Here is a 16,437-nt window from a genome sequence, read left to right on the forward strand (position 1 = left end):
CTCATTGCCAGTGACCCCACAGACTGCCCAAGCTGCACAACTGTGACCCACATTCAGAGGCCCTAGTTTTGTCCTATGCAGGTTCCCCAGCTGTCAGTCCAGAATCAGTGTACTCCCACTAGCTCAGGTCATATGTTTCTGTGAGTGCCCCCCAAATGGTATTGACCCCTTTGCTCATATAATCTCTCCTCCCTCTCTTCAATTGGACCCCTGAGTTCAGCTTGGTGCTTGTCTGTGGATCTCCATGTCTGCTACCTTGGAATTTGGAATTTTCTTAGTGTCAGATGTCTTGCTAGCCCCAGAATGGCTTCCTCAATCAAGATTTCTCTTTCTTTGCTCTCCTTCTCTGTCCCTATCCCATCTTGACTATCCAGTTCCCTCATGTTCTCTCCCTCTCCTTTTTCCCTCACCTTACCTCTCCCCTTCTGTCCCCTCCCAATGCTTCCAATCTTCTCAGTCGATCTTGTCTATTTCCCCTTCCCAGGGGGATCATGCATGCTTCTCCTAGGGTTCTCCTTCTTACATAGCTTCTGTTTCACATCTAATATCCACTTATGAGTGAGTCAGAAAGGAATTTCTGGAGTCATCACCATCCCTGACTTTAAGCTCCACTAGAGCTGTGCTAATGAAAACAGTGTTGGCAGAAAAACAGACAGGTGGATCAATGGAATCAATTCACATACCCTGATATTAATACATACACCTATGAACACCTAATTGTTGACAAAGAAGCTAAAATTATACAATGGGAAAAAGAAAGCATCTTCAACAAATGGTGCTGACATAACTGGATGTCAACATGTAGAGGAATGCAAATAGATCCATATCTATCCACATGCCCAAAACTCAAGTCCAAATGGATCAAAGATTTCAACATAAATCTAGCCACACTGAACCTAATAGAAGAGAAAGTGGGAAATACATTTGAATGCATAGGCACAGAAGACCACTTCCTAAATATGACACCAGTAATAGCATAGACACTGAGATCAACAATTAACAAATGCGACCCCTTGAAACTGAGAAACTTCTGTAATGCAAAGGACACAGGGACACAAAATGGCTGCATGTTTCCATTTCATATTTAGTAAAAGTAATTTTAAATAATGCAAATTAAATGGATTATTATAAAAATGTGAGCAAGAAAAGAGATATCTAAATAGAGGAAGCCATTATAGGTTTAAAGAGAAATCTGGCACTAGGGAAATGTCCAGAAATTCACACGGATGATCCCAACTAAGAATCTAAGCAATACATAGTGGAGAGGCTACTTTAAGTGCCATTCTCCTATAAAGAGATTGATGACTACCTTAAATGACATCCTAGAGCCTTCATCCTGATAGAAGCAGAAGCAGAGATCCACACCTAAGCCCTGAACCAAACTCCTTGAATTCAGTTATAGAGAGGGAGGAATGATGAGCAAAAGGGTCAAGACCATGCTGTGGAATCCCACAGAAACAGCTGACCTGAGCAAGTGGGAGCTCATGGACCCCCGCCAGACATCTGGGGAACCAGCATAGGACGGAAACAGGCACCCTGAACATGGGGCCTGGGCAGTCCATGGGGCCTCTTGTGGTAGAACCAGTAGTTATTCATAATGCATGAATGGACTTTGGGAGCCCATTCCCCCATGGAGGGATACTCTCTCAGCCTAAATATACCAGGGAAGGTCTAGGCCCTGCCCTAAATGATATGATAGACTTTGATGATCCCCCATGGAAGGCCTCACTCTACCTGGAGAGTGGATGGGGAGTGGGACAAAGGGGGGTAGTAAGGTGGTAGGTGGGGATTAGGGGAAGATGGAAGGGGAGAGGAAACAGGGGGTGTAGAGTAGGGTTGAAATAGTCTAAGATAGGACTTTGATTCTTTTAATGAACATTTGTGTTGATCTTCATTTCTGGAAATGATCATTCTTACCAAATAGCCAAAATGGCTATTTTAGGGATAGGGAGATCTCTCATCGATTCTGAGCACATACTGCTATTCAAGGGTCCCAGAGTTTCATCTCAGTACCCAAATTGGATGGCCCAAATCACCTATAATTTCCAGTTCTGGGGAATCAGATGCATTCTTCTGGCCTCTACAGGTGCTACACACACACACACACACACACACACACACACACACACACACACACAGAGAGAGAGAGAGAGAGAGAGAGAGAGAGAGTTAGAAATAGAATAAATCTTTAAAACTAACTAGTTCTTTATCATTATGCTGATTGAGTGATTGAGGTTGGGAGAAGTCATGGGGTTTTGTCATCCAGTCTGGGAATAGGTGTGAATGCACAGACTCACTAACATTATAGACTCTGTTCAATGCTGAGGATAGAAATTTTCCTCTGTAAATGGCTCCATAAACAACCCCAGGTAACTGTGCTAATGGTCCTGTGACAGACTGTAAATCCACAGCTAGAGCCTATGCAGAGCCATTCACTTAAGGCCCATTAGTTCTGCCTAGCACTTTTTCTTCTTGTCAACAAGAGGTATATATTTCAGATGGTAGGAATGTTTAGAGGTTCAGTATGAATAAATCATCAAAGTCATGTGTGCATTTTGATAAATTGTCATCTCCATAGAGCCAAAGGAAATCCTGAGACTGTATATCTCTTCTTGTTTCCTTGCCTTGACATAAGCCCTAGAATTTAAGACTAGAAACTTGAGTTTTTTATTTTGAAATGATATATTCTTAGTTGGGGAGTCAATTTTTAGTTGATTTATATGAAAGATTGTGTTCTAGATGGCAATGGGGAATTTTCAGAACATGAGAAAAATTTCCTGTTTTAACTCTATTTTTAATTGTTTATTTTTAACAATGTGCATGTATTTACTTATTTACTTACTTATGTGATCCCTTGCTATGACTGTCAACACATATAATATGTGTTGGTAAGAATATGGTAATAAACATTTTCATCTCTTTAAGTATCACTTCATTTCAACTTATCCAGACATTGCCTCTATCAGCTGTGGTGTATATAGTGGACACTTTGTTTCCTAACTTTAGTCATACCCCATTATCGCCTTTTGCTTTTCCACCTCCACTTCTTCCATTCCCTAGTGGCCCTGGATTCCATTTAAGCATCCACAAATGAGTGAGATTATGTGATTCTTATCTTTATTCACTGAGATTATAACATGACACTGTCTTCTTAACGTCAATGTTACTACAAATGACAGATTTCACCCATTTCTGTGGCTAGATATGCTAATATATTACTATCTATATTGATGTCAATTCAGAACCTTCAATCCTCAGTGAAAAATTCTGTCAATTCTCATTTTGTGTTTACAAATGTTGCTGGAATTTTTTTGATATTTCTATTTTTTTCCTCTCTTTTGAGGAACCTCAATATTATTTGTCATACTGTATTCAGTAACCTAAACTGATTCCAACAATGTATAAGAGATCATCTTCTCTATCAACTGCTCCTGGGATTTACTGCCTTTTGATAGCAGCCATTCCAAGGTGAAATGACATCTTGAGGTAATTTTGAGTTGTAGTTCATGAATTTAGTCATGTTGAACAGTTTTAATGTGCTTGTTGGCCATTTGTATGTCTTCTGACAAATATCTATTCAAGTACTTTGTTCATTTAAGGAAACCAGGACATTGTTTTATTGTTGAATGTTTTTCTACTCTTCAAATGTTCAGCACGTTAACCCTTCTCTGGATTTATAGCTCATCACCACTCTTTCCTACTCTGCTGCCTCGACTATTCCCTGTGTGGTGGGGAAGCTTCTCTCACAGGTCTGCTCTTTATAGAGTTCTACATTAGTTTCTGCTGCCTTTCTAAGCTAAGTTTCCAATTTTTTTCTAATGCTTCTAAATGTGTCTTCTCTATTATCATTTCAGTGTTTCTGGGATCACATTTAAGAATCTTGATTTTATGCTCATTTGGGAGAATGGTGAAAGATAGGATTCCAATTTCGTTTCCCACACATGCCAATTTGTTTTCTCCAGTACTGTTTATGCAAACCTGTCCTTTTGTATGTGCATAGTGGGAGGCAGGTCTTGGGTATGGAGCACTGTGTATGAGTAGTTTTGGGGTCACAACTGAGACTAAGTTGTCTATGAATCTATAGACTTCGGTGCAAGTGACAGGCATATGGGCCCCAATGACAGTAATACACAGAGACTTCTGTGGGATTCTATAGCTTATAAAAGGGACCCCATCTTTAATCTAGAGAGGGCAACAGACTGGAGACTGGATGTAAAATGCATGAGTTTCTTCCCTGAAACAGAGCATGCCCACAAATTTTAACAATGGGTATCATTTTCCTTTCTTCGTTTTATCCATCCATCCTTCTTTCCTTCCTTCCTTTGATCCTTCTTCCTCCTTTCTTCTCTCTCTCTCTCTCTCTCTCTCTCTCTCTCTCTCTCTCACACACACACACACACACACACACTTGTTTTGAAACATGAGTTTTCCTTAATAGAGCAGGTTGGTCTGGAATTCATTATACAATTCAGGATGGCTTTAACTCAGGGTAAATCTCCTGTCTCTTATTCCTGAGTATTGAGGTTATAGGCATGTGTCATTATGCCTGGCTTGGATTGTCTTTCTTCTTTATTTTGGAGGGAAATACTGACTCCTTTGATATTTGGTGGAATAACACTGTGTTATGCTAGGTTGTTTGTGGACCATGTCTGTTTCTGACACCTCAAAAACATTCCATGGACCATTTTTATTCTTTTTCCTCTTCAGCTCCCATGGATGTCATCTGCACTAAATTGTCAATTGGGGCTGGTTGCCATCCAGTTACCCCTCAAAGTTTAATATTAATCAGTACTATTGATTAAAATCTGTGGAGAGCTGGGTTGAGCAACACATTATTTATGGATCAATTTCTGAATGTTAGGCAAAATTTCATATCTCCAAATGCTCTACTAGCTATCTATAAATTACTATAACTGTACCATCAGCTAAAACCCTGGTTTTACCATCTCCCAAAACAGTAGCAATTACAGAACTGCTTTGTGTCATAAGGCCATGAGCAGACAGTGAGGTATGGGACCAGAAATGTCCTTAAGGCACTAGTTGCTTTTATGCCGCATATTGTTTCCTAAGGCAGATTCCCTGGAGACATTTTTCTCTGAGCTGAATATTGGAAAAATATAGTATGTCAGTAGAGTCACATTTTTATGCCCTGTAATTCTGACACCTCTCTGCTTTTCAACACAGAAGTGTCTTGAACCATACCTTTATGGCAAATATGGGAGCAGGAATATGACTATATTAAAACATCTATGGAAATACTTTAAAGTCTTCATGCCATATCCATAAGACAGTACATCACATATGGACATGTAAAAATTATTCAGAACCCAATTTCTCCAGTTGGGTAATCCATCACTTCTAACATTTACATATTTTGTAGAGAAATATATACATCTGAAGAACAAACTTCAAGTTATAATAAAATATATAAACTATTGAAGAATAAAAATCTTATATGAAATAATTAAGCAGATGAATGAGATGCAATGGAATTGGGCATCAGAAATGTAAAGTACCTTAGGAAGAATTTGGTAAAAAAAAAATGTTCAAATGTTTACCTGAAATATGTGTTGAAATAATACTTATTTTAACCTTGTCTCCTTGTCTAAGAGCTAAAGCTATGGTTTTTTTCTGTGATGATCATCCTTTCATACAATTTTTCAAGCACAATTATTGAAGCGCTTGTCTCTTTGAGCATAAGACACAGAAATGTATTTGTTTAAATAGTAAAGGCAAATGTTCAAAACTGTCATCCTTCCATCCACTGTTTCAAAACCAATTATTCACTTAATTACTATAAAAAATTGTGGCTATTTGAATGTGTAGGAAATGGAAACAGGAGTGGGAGAAATGACAAGGACGAGACACAAAGCTTCAGAAAATAACAAAACAATATTAGAATTCTAACAAAAATTCAGAACTTGGTTGTAGCTAAACATGATATTTACAAAATCAAATGCAAAATAATCAATACCTTTTGTTTTCTAAGACCATATCATTCTGAGCACTCAATTCCAAAGGAAATTAAACATGGAAAATAAATACTACTAGTTCATTCAGAGGTTAGATTTCTTTCCAATTTTTCTTTGAAAAAAGCTTGCAGGTGTATTTCCTCAGATCAGTAAGTGGATAGCAAATAGATAGCTACTATATTTGATATGAATCCAGAGAATTCATTTTAGTGTTAAAGAAAAATAATTCTCAGGTTCCCGATTGAACAGCAAGGACTGCACATGGGAAATCAAATGACTTTAGGAAAGAAAGAGGCACCTAGCCAAAACTATATTCATGCAATAAATTTGCCATGGAAGAGCAGATGCTACTACCAGTCAGCTGACGACAAAGCTTGAGTCAAACAGAAAATGTGAAAGGTAATTTGATAGTTCATGAAATTAAAAAGCTCACTTTAAATACTGTTTCAGCTATACATCAAAAGTTTTATAATTTGAACAACTATAAATATAAGGTAGAAAAATGCTCACCTGGACCATATACCTACAGCACCTGCTTTAGCTGTAACCCCTTTTAAATTTTTATAATCTTTTTTATGAATTAATTTTTATATAATTACAATATGGGAATGTAGTTGGTTGATTTTACCATTTGAGCTCATAAAAATAACCAAAACGCTGAATTTATATTAACCATATAAATGATGTAATATCTTCTAATTTGAGTTGTCACAAGTATGTATCTGGAAATGTTTAAAGAACACGAAGACATCATGGGCACATACATTGCCTTGTCACACTTTCTAGAAGCCTAAAAATATAGGCTGGATATATGGCTCAGGGTAAGAGGACATGCTCCAGCAGATCTTAGTTTGTTTCCCAGTACTCTAGCCAGAATACGCATAACTGTCTGGAACCCCAGCTCTAGGGGATCAGCTGCCTGCTTCTGGCCTCTATGAGTACCTGCACTCTCATGCACATACCCAAACACAGTCACACATACACACATTAATATGGAAATGAGATTTAAAAGAACACTAGCATGTGATTTCTAACATTGACAGATCAAGAAATATTAGTGAACATTTTCACATAAATGAACATGTTATTAGAAAACACAAAATTTGGGAGCAGTGAAAGAAGAAACATGAATACTTTTCATATGTTAAATTCATGGTTATTAATAAATAAACTTTGAAATTAAGAAACAGACATGCTCCAGGCATGGTATGGAATGCCTTTAATCCCAGAATTCAGGATACAAAGACAGATGGATCTTTAAATTCAAGGCCATCCTCATCTATAGAGTACAGAGGAAGTTCCAGGACAGTCAGGTGTATACAGAAAAACTCTGTTTCAAAAAGCAAACAAAACAAACCAAAAACAAAAACAAAACAAAAAACAAGGGTGGGGGGAGGAAGAGACATGTATTTTTACTATGAAAAATTCAAAGTTAAGCAACAATTTTTTAAAGTTGTCACTAGCTTTTCTTTCTTAGTTTCAAAATTCAGCATATTATAGAATATTAATAGCCTCCTCTTTTGTTATGTGGTTTCCCTCCTGCCTGGCCCCCATCCTCCTAGCATAGGCTTCTGTCTGCATTCATGAAGTGTTTACTCTGTTACCTTATTACTTTTACTATTCCCCCATTAAGATCTCTTTGTCTTGGCAACAGCCTGGGTTGTTTGGGGATTTCCATGGGACCCCTTTGGCAAAAAAACCTCAAATAGATATAATCCAGTCCCTGAACTGGAAGTTTTGTTTGGTGACAAGAGATGGCCATCTCCCCCATTATAAGGAGATTTCATTAGGACCGCCTTCGTATATATTAGGAAGTTCCCACTGCACTAAGTTTCCATGCGACCTTCCAAACACACCTCTGGCTTTAATTAAGGACCATTCTGATGGGAGATATTTTTCTGTATATATGTTTTTCTTATTGGTTGTTAAATAAAACATTTATAGGCTAGTAGCCAGGCAGGAAGTATAGGCAAGGCTACTAGAGAGTTCTGGAAAGAGGAAGGCCGAGAGAGGCCCCAAGAGAGAAGCCATGCTACCAAAGGAGTAAGAGGCTAGATTATGAGTAAGCCACAACATTGTGACAATAACAGCTTAATAGAAATGGGTTAATAATTAAGAGAGAGTTGACCAGTAAGAAGCATAAGCTAGGCTTTGCAGACGCCGCTGTCCCTTGCCGCTTCTTCCTGCAGCCATGGTCAACCCCACCGTGTTCTTCCACATCACGGCCAATGGCGAGCCCCTGGGCCATGTCTCCTTTGAGCTATTTGCAGACAAGGTTCCAAAGACAACAGAAAACTTTCGTGCTCTGAGCACTGGAGAGAAAGGATTTGGATACAAGGGTTCCTCCTTTCACAGAATTATCCCTGGATTCATGTGCCAGGGTGGTGACTTCAAACGCCATAACGGCACTGGCGGCCGGTCCATTTACGGAGAGAAATTTGAGGATGAGAACTTCATCCTGAAGCATACAGGTCCTGGCATCTTGTCCATGGCAAATGCTGGCCAAACACAAATGGTTCCCAGTTTTTTATCTGCACCGCCAAGAATGAGTGGATGGATGGCAAGCATGTGGTCTTTGGGAAGGTGAAAGAAGGCATGGGCATTGTGGAAGCCATGGAGCGTTTCGGGTCCAAGAACGGCAAGACCAGCAAGAAGATCACCATTTCCGACTGTGGACAACTCTAATTCTTTTGACTTGCAGGCTTCTTACCCACCAGACCATTCCTTCTGTAGCTCAGGAGAGCATCCCCCACCCCATCTGCTCGCAATGCCCTGTAATCTCTGCTCTCACTGAAATTGTTTGGGTTCCATATTTTCCTCATTCCCCTCCAAGTCTAGCTGGATTGCAGAGTTAAGTTTGTGATTATGAATAAAAACTAAGTAAGAAAAAAAAGAAGCATAAGCTATAGGGCAAAAATTTAATAATTAATATTGCATCTGTGTGTTTATTTAGGGCTAAATGGCTACGGGACCAGGTAGAACAGAAACCTCCATCTTTGCCACTCCAGAAGATAGAGCCTATACCTAATACTTCTTGGGTGAGCAAGAACCAGACACTAGATAGATAAGAAACCTATTGTAAAACCAAATTTTATACCTTTAAAATATTAAAAGTAGTGAGAAAATGACCCCCAATCATATGCCGCAGTACTCATAGATGAGTACTTTCTTCAGCCATCATCAGAGAAGCTTCCTTCTGAAGTAGATGGGAACAAATACAGAGACCCACAGTCAGGCATTACATATAAAGAGAGACCTAGGAACACACAGCTATAAATGGAGCTCAGGGAATCCTGCATCAGAGAAGGCAGAAAGAGTGTAAGAACCAGAGGGGATGAAGGAGAACAAGGCCTTATACATCAAGATGATCAAAACTCATACAAACTCACAGAAACTGAAGCAGCAAACACAGGGCCTACATGGGTCTGCACCAGGTCCTCTGGGTATACATTATGGCTTCTAGTTCAGTGTTTGTTTTTTTATGGGACTTCTGAGACTATGAATGAGTGGGTCTCTGATATTTGTGGCTTTATTTTGAGGTTTTTTTCTTTCTGTTGGGTTACTTTGTCCTACTTCAATGTGATGTTTTCTATTTTATCTTATATTTATTTTACATATTTCGATTTTATTTCTTAGAAGCTTGTTCTTTTCCAACGAGAGACAGAGGGGAGGGGAAAGGGGAAGCTGGGAGAAGTAGAGGAAAAGAAAACTATAATCAGGATATAGTGTATGAGAAAAGAATCTGTTTTCGATAAAGGAAAGAAAAATGCAAAGGCTGAAACTAAAAGGAGAGGAGAGAGACACACAGAGAGAATCTTGTGTTTCACATCATGTGCCTATCATTTTGTTTTATAATGCAGCCATTTTATACATGCACTCAGCATTTAAGTTAAAGTTTGCATTAAATCTTTAGAAGTGCTGCAGGAAACCACATGGGATAGAAAGTTATAGATGACACTGAAGAATAGAATTGATGAAACAGAGTTAGTAAGGCCTACTAATTAATCTGAGATGTCAGTTTCCTGCACCAGCATTAAAATCAGGTCATCTAAAGCAAGTGCTGCTAGAATTCAGTGCTTCACTATTAAAAACAAGTATTTGCTGACATATTTTCTCCAACTAAAATTTTTAGTAAACAAAGGAAAATATTAACTTTAATTAAACATAATAAACCAAGACAAGATCATTCTTAAATATTTATTAAGAAATAAGAGTTTCTGGGCTGGTGAGATGGCTGTGTGGATTAAAGGAGTTTGCTCCCAAGACTGTGACCGATTGAACATGGTAGAAAGAGAGAACTGAATTCCACAAATAGTCCTCTGAGCTCTATATTTATGCCACGACACACTTGTGTATATATATACATATGTACATTTTGTGTACAAAATAATTAAATGGAATAAAATATTATTAAAAATTAAAAAAGAAGTAAAAGTAAGGAATATACAAATGAGTAACATTAAATGGACTCAACAGGTTGCACTTAGGGATATATACATATATACAAATACATATATCATGCATTAATAGTTGATGAAAAAAGAAGACACAAATCTGAGGAGGAACAGGAACAGGGAGTTATCTATTGAAGGGTTTGGAGGTAGGAAATAGAAAAGATTGTACTCAAAATGTAACCTCGAAAATAAACAAGTAATCTCTTTTCTTTTCTCATGGTTCAATTTCTAGTTTCATGACTCAAGCTTTCCAACAAAATTGTAAAAATTAAAATATATATAGTATTTGTCTTTTGGAGCCTATATTTCTAGATCTATTAAGTTTTCCACAAATGTTATGATTTAATTTTCCTCCATTGCTTCATAAAATTCTGTTCTTTATGTGAGTCACATTTTTATTATTCATTAACCTGTTGATATACATCTAGTATGGTTCCATTTCCTGGATATTGTGAATACACTGGCAATGATACATGAGCATCTCTGTGATAAGACAAAGTCATTTGGCATATAACCAAGAGTAGTACAGTTAGATAACATTTTCAGGTTTTTGAAAAACTTCCACAGGGATACAGGACACTGGATATCCATTTCCAACCCCACTTCAGTGATAAGCACTTCCCCAACACCCCATATCTTTGCTACCACTTATTGTCATTTGTTTTCTTAATTGGGGTGAGATGGAATCTCATGTTACTTTGATTTGCATTTAGGTTTCCCTATGGGTTTGAGGGAATGTTTTTGTCTAATATGATGATTTTTAAGGGACACAACTTAAGAAACTTTGGCATACAGTTTTTTTGTTTTACATATCTCAGTTTGCGTGAACATCTTTCTATGTGTGTATAATATGAAATTTTGGTTTTATATCAAATACTCCTCCCAGAAAGAGGACATTTAATTTTGAGTTAGAAAATAAATTTAGGAATAACTAATGAGATCCTGGGTTATCAAAATTTTTAAAAAAATAGATGAATTTAAAGTTGTATGTAATTGTGGAAGTATTAATGTTGAGTGCTAGTTAAGGGCTCATGTGTTTGGAGGCATGGCCATTTGGACGCATTAAGAACTTTAAGAGATGGAGTCTAGTGGCAAGGCTTCATGTCCCTGGGGGGACTGTCCTTGAAGCAGGGATCATGGGTTATGTGCTCCTCTCCTCATTGGCTTCTTCTCTTTGTTTTAGGATAAAAGTGTCTTTTCTCTGCCATGTATTCCCACCATAGTGTTCTGCTCTACTATAGGCCTAAGCAGCAAAGCCAGAAGCAAGCTAGGCTTGGGCAGAAACTGAGGAAAGTATGAGCAGAAATAAAACTTTTCTAGACCTTTTGTTTATAACTTGAGTATGTCAAGTATTATGTTATAATAATAAAAGCTAATAAAGTTATATTAATGAACATTGCAAACAAGATACTTTTAGTATAGTCCTCAAATATATTTAAGAAACTTGTTATTAAACAAAGGGTAGTCTTTCCTAATGTTGAAGATTATGTTAGTACTTAGACTATTTATAGAATTTCATTATATATTGCATATAATAATGCTTTGTTTTAATCCATGATCAGATTTCAATTTTAAACTGTAAATAATCTGTAAATAATCTAGGCATATTCCATTTCACCCAAATCTAGAAAACAAATGATAGTAAATTGTAGCAAAGATATGTATAAAGAATATCCCTTATCATTGCAACTGGGAACGGAAACTAATACATCCAGTATCCTATAACACTATAGCAGGTTTTTTAAAATATTTAATCTATAAATAATATAGGCATATGTCCTCCAAATGGATCAACATTATAAGATATAGTTTATAGTAACACCATTTATAGACAATGACAGTTACCTATATGTCAGGGGTGAACAGCTCACTTATAAACACAGTAACAAAACATCAATATCAACAAAAATGATGCTGTTTTCCAGATTCTGTGGCTAATTTATCATTCTTGGTAAGGTTTTTGAAAAAGTGAGAAGCACGGTGGAGTCTAATATTTTATCAGATTTTTCTATTGTCTTTATTACCTGGCAACTTCTCAGCTATGAGTGACAGGTAAAGATGGCTGTTGCTTTTAAGTCCTTTAATGTCATGAAACATTAAAATTCACTTTGTTAAATACCATCATTGGTCACTTTGTTCACATTGAAATTCCTTTCAGGAATCTTCCCTTGAGTTTTAAAAAAAAAAAACTAATGAATGAGTTATGAGATGTTTGACTCAACTATGTTGATCAATGTGATCACTACTCTAAAAGATATTTCTCAAATACTACTCACATCTGTGCATCAACCCCCTCTCCCATGATAAATGGTGAGTATCTCAGAGAAGATTTTCCACATTCATTGTCTAGAATTATTTATAAAAATGTTTCAATTTTTGAAATGGAAAATTTTGTTGAGAAAAAAAAATGTTACTTCTTATGAGAGAAAAAAGAAGGAAGAAAGAAAGAAGGATTGATGTAAAGCTTTTTGTTTCTGTAACAAAATACCCAAGATAAGCATTTTGAATTTTTTAGTTCATGTCTAGCTATAGCTATTGCTTGAGTCTTTTAGAACATGAGGTAGAAAGAAGTAGGTTTTCCACTCAGTATGACAAAGAAAGAAGGGATTTTTGTCTGTTTTAGTGTCACGTGTGTTTGATTTTAAGTTTAGCTTATCATTTCCTCTGAAGCATCTCTAAGTTTCTTGACTTTAATGGATCAAAAATATGGTTGCCTGAAAATATTCATCATCAGTGAGGGTTTACAGCTATATACTGATTTCTTTATTGCCTCCTGGAGAAGATAGAACATAGTTAACATATGTGTCACCATGAGAGGAAGGAAAACTGTTATTCTGTACAATTTGTCCTAGTATGGAGAGGGCTAAATCACCCTTGGTTGGGAAAGCCATAGTACATGATGCTCACACAGCATTGAGCTAAGATCAGAGTTCCTATAATTTCTAATTCCTATAATTTCTAATAAGAATTTGACATAGTGGTTGGTGCTATAAAGGATACAAAGAAATATTTTCCTTATATAAATTCAAATTTGTGAGTGTAAACAAATGACAAAGTACCTTAGGGTGTATGATATATTTTCAAATAGTATATTCCTCAGAAAGGCATCCATAGACTCTTGGTTAGGTGAGGAGGTTCATGAACCCCATCCCACTATGGTTAGAATGATCTTGTGCAAGGCTTGATCTTGTTGTGCAAGTCTTATGTAAATAAGTATAGCTGCATGAGTTCATGAGTGTGATCATTCTGTCAACTCCAGAAGACATGCTTTGCTCCAGTTCTCTAGGACCTCTGGATCTTACAATCTTCCCTTTTCTTCTTTCACAATGATCTCTGAGCCTTGAACGGAGGGAATGTGATAAATATGTTACATTTGTGACTGAGTACAGCATAGACTACTGGTGGGGAGAAGGAGGAGTGGGAGAATTGTAGGACATAGGTGATGTAAAGAGGGAAAGGGAAATAATAGGGAAATAGTCTTAAGTGAGGAAAAAGGATCTTCTTTTGAGACATGTGTTACAGTTTGGCCTCAAATATACTGCCATCCTTCCTCATTGAATGGAACATGAACTACTATGCCAAGTATTTCTTCAAGAAATGTCTATACTTGATATTCTCTTTCATTAACTGGTATCCGTGTAGACCAGCATGATCTATAGAAGAGAAAAACATCAAACATTCCCATGGAATAGGATGTGGGCAAGAAGCTATGTTTCACTCAACTCAGAAGGAATGCAGTGATGGAATACCACCGTCACAGGCAAAATATAGAGATGATCTCATTAATAGTTATAGCAAGAGTTTGAGAGATGGCTGAGCAGTTAAGAGTACATCTGCTCTTACAGAGGTCTTGAGTTCATTTCCCAAAACCATGTTTGGTAGCTTAAATCACTTTAATTCTAGCTTCTGAGGCATCTGGACCCTGGGCTCTGTGGTAACCTGCATTCACACACACATGCATGCTAAGTGGATGTTTATATTTGTTTGCCTCACTAAAGATATTGCTTGTGGAACAGTAGCTGTCAGTATTTTTACTAGATGAATAAATTTATGTTAGCCTGCTAATATAGCACTAACTAAATAAGTGAGTGAACCAGTTCAATGCATCATTACTTTGGAACCACTGTTACTTTGGATGTGCTGTGTAGAATGATAGGGGATTCCAATTTTTTTATGGTTTAGTTTTCCTGTAATAATAGCCCCATTATGAGTGAGATGGCTCAGGAGATAAATGTACTTGCTACCAAGTCTGACAATCTGAGTTTGATTCCCAGAAGCCACATGGTGGAATGAGAGAACTGACTCCTACAAGTTGTTCACCAAACTCCACATATGTGTCAAGGAACACACATGTTTTCATAGTGAATACACACACCTTGGATATAGGCTGCCTTGAGGAGGGAGATCTTACACAAGGCAAGCTGGCTTATTGGGCTAAAAGCAGATTCTGGAAAGAGACTTTTTCTTAGAGTCAGAAGGAGGCAACATCTGAGGAAAGGGCTACTTTGATTGGCTTACTGGAATATTAGTGTTTTTGTTTCATTTCTATTACTGACACTGATAGCAACACGGGGGAGAAAGGGTTTATCTTGGTTCACACGTTGCAGTACATCATAGCAGGAAAGTCAAGCCTTCAGGAACTTGAAGGAGCTAGTCACAGCACACCAATGAAGCTGAATACATGTATGTTTCGTGCTCAGCTAGCTTTTACTGCTCTTGTACAGTCAAGAATGCAAAACCAGGAAATGGTGTTGTTCACCTCTAATTTAAGACTTTCAACATCAGTTACAGTACTCCAGACAATTATCCACAGATATACCATAGGACAGTCTGATCCAGAGGATCTCTCACTGAGATTATCTCCCCAGGAGATTCTAGGCTGTTTCAAGTTGACAATTAAAACCAGCCATCACACTCAACAGGTGGCAGAGGGTTTAGGAAATATTTAAAAGGGATTAATTATTCATGGAAATGAAAGAAAACATCCTCTCAGTTTATATGAAAGTACATAAAAGCTCATTATGTCTTAGTATAAAGTGTAAAATTTAAATCTTTTTAATATACACTTTAAGATGACAATGTAAACTTAAAGGATTACATTATTTTTAAGTACATCAAATCAAAATAATATGTCTAATTTTATTAAACATGAATAAAGTATAAAAAAGAAATACATTCATTAAAAAAATAAAGAGCACTTAAAATTAATCAAAGTTACTGCATTTTCCTTGAAGTTTTTAATTTTTTAATTTTTTTTTTTTTTTTTTTTTTTTTGGTGTGCAGGTAGCTCAGTTTGGTCATGAACTCATTATGCAGGCAAAGGTGAGCCTGAACTTCAAGCATGCCTTCCTCCATTTTCCTGGTGCTGAGATTACAGGGCTGAACCACCACCACACTTTCTGAAGTGCTAGGGACTGAAGTCAGAACTTCATGCATGCTAGAGTTCTCTACCAACTCCACCAACACCCTTTTACTTACTTATTTCATATAGATGATTGACATACAAAAACATCTTATATGTCACCAATATACATGTCTTGATGGATTTAAAGAGTACATTTATGATCTAGTCTTCACAATTAAACCACATACATAGCCACCATCCTAACATTTCCTTCTGCTTTCTTTTTAGTTTTATTTTTGTGATGAGAATGTTGAACATAATGTCTATCCTCTTAACAAAACTTTAGGTGCAATTAGCTGTGTGCTCAGTAGTGTGCAGTAGACCTCTAGCATTTATTTTGCATGACAGATAAGGTGTGAGCTTTAACTAATGCCTTTTTCCTGTTTACATACACATTCTCAGGTTGATTACAACTGAAGTGCTCATCTGTCACTGTTATTATTTAGATGAGAACTTAATACATTATTATACCTCTCTTTGCTCATTGAAGTTGTGCAGTCAGTGGTGTTAGTGAGACACTCTGTTTGAAAACAGATAGGATAATGTTATGGGTGACAAAGGCTTTGTCATGGCTATCTAAGATGAGTAAATGCACCCAAACTATAAT

At 37.0% G+C, this 16,437-nt stretch overlaps 1 pseudogene; it reads left to right on the forward strand.

Annotated features, from left to right (window-relative positions):
* Window positions 1–8,136: 8,136 nt before the first annotated feature.
* Window positions 8,137–8,863, forward strand: LOC127229947 (peptidyl-prolyl cis-trans isomerase A-like; annotated as a pseudogene).
* Window positions 8,864–16,437: the final 7,574 nt, after the last annotated feature.

This window comes from Phodopus roborovskii, unplaced genomic scaffold (assembly GCF_943737965.1).
Source record: "Phodopus roborovskii unplaced genomic scaffold, PHOROB, whole genome shotgun sequence".
NCBI classification, from domain to species: Eukaryota; Metazoa; Chordata; class Mammalia; order Rodentia; family Cricetidae; genus Phodopus; species Phodopus roborovskii.